Raw genomic sequence first — 1,534 nt, 5'->3', positions numbered from 1 at the left:
GGGGCTTGTGGGGTCGAAGCAGAAGCCGTACCCCACCCCCACTTCATTGTTTTTGTGTCTTTGTTTAATCATTCGAATTACTTTGTCATAAATTTTTTAAAAAAACCATTTCATCTCTATGTAAATCATCTGACTCGTCAGATTGTACAATCTCTGCTTTTTGACCCCTAGAGGGTAATAAAAAATCTGAACAGTATGTTCCGATACAGCGATCGATTTTTAAAAATTCTTAAATTTCTCATGTTGCTTAAAACTTTAAGATTTAAATAACTCTTTTATAAATCTTTTAGATTAACTCTGATGAGAGAGATATAGTTGATTGTTATGGTTGGAATTAACTCGCCCATACCAACCTATATCTTCTCGAAACGGCCGTCAGACTTTGCACCTGCTCAAGATTCCTTTTAAAATCATTTTATACCAACTTTCTCATCTATTTGGATTACCGCTATACATTCACTGCATATTTTAATATCCTCATTGATTTAAATAAGGACATACAACCTCGCAAGTACATTTATACATTTATATATTAATAATTTTTATATTATATCTTGTGTATATGAATGCACCTATGTATGCTGTGGAGTATTCCGATGCTTTGAAATATATTAAGTGAATATGAACTTTGAAATTTGTTCTCTTTCTTAGTTTGATATTCTTGAGGCTCTATTAGGGCACTAATGAGTTGTGCTGTATAAGGGGATAATTATCCCATTTATTTATTCACTATATATATATATATAATATATATATATATGGAAAACAAGACAAGAAGGTAGAAAATGCTAAAATAATTTTATCATCAAGAACATTTTAGTACCGGTTTCAGTCTTTGCGACTATTTCAACTTAGAGTAAAGCATGAAAAACAATTAAATTGTGGAAAAATTAAATGAAATATTTTAAAACATTTCCATGACTTTCAAATGCAAGGGACGTTTTCCTTTTTTCTGTCTGTCTGTCTGTCTCTGTTTTTTTACTCTTTTGAAGGCTTGGTAGCAGGTAGTAGGTAGCAGCACTCCTAAAAGAATATTTGTTATGATTGATTGTTTAAGCAGCAGTAGTAGCCGAGGAAGGAGGCGAAGAAGAAGAACACACACACACACACGCACACATATATAAAGTGTGTGTGTGTGCGTGTGTGTGTGCGTATGTGTGTGTGTGCGTGCGCGCGTGTGCGTGTATGTGCGTGCGTGTGTGTGCGCGCACATGTGCGCGTGTGTGTACCATTACCGGCCTACCTAAATCTAACGCTGGAAGAGAAACGAGTTGGCGGCAAGAAAGCCGATGATGCGAGTGGATTTCAAATTTAATCTAGTCATGTGTTGCATTGAGATTAACTCAGAGACGCCATTCTCATACAAAGCATTATCAACAATTATGGTCATGTTGACATATTTAATTCATACCTATTACTCCACTGATGAGGTCAAATTAAGGCCAAAACGTGTAGAGTTATCTCTGATAGCAAATTGAAAATAACATTAACCACTGACTGCATTCTTCTTTCTCTCTCTTTTTGTATATATATA

This window comes from Octopus bimaculoides, chromosome 5 (assembly GCF_001194135.2).
Source record: "Octopus bimaculoides isolate UCB-OBI-ISO-001 chromosome 5, ASM119413v2, whole genome shotgun sequence".
In the NCBI taxonomy this organism is placed as follows: Eukaryota; Metazoa; Mollusca; class Cephalopoda; order Octopoda; family Octopodidae; genus Octopus; species Octopus bimaculoides.
The sequence above is the reverse complement of the archived record's forward strand: the minus strand, read 5'-3'. Positions refer to the sequence as shown.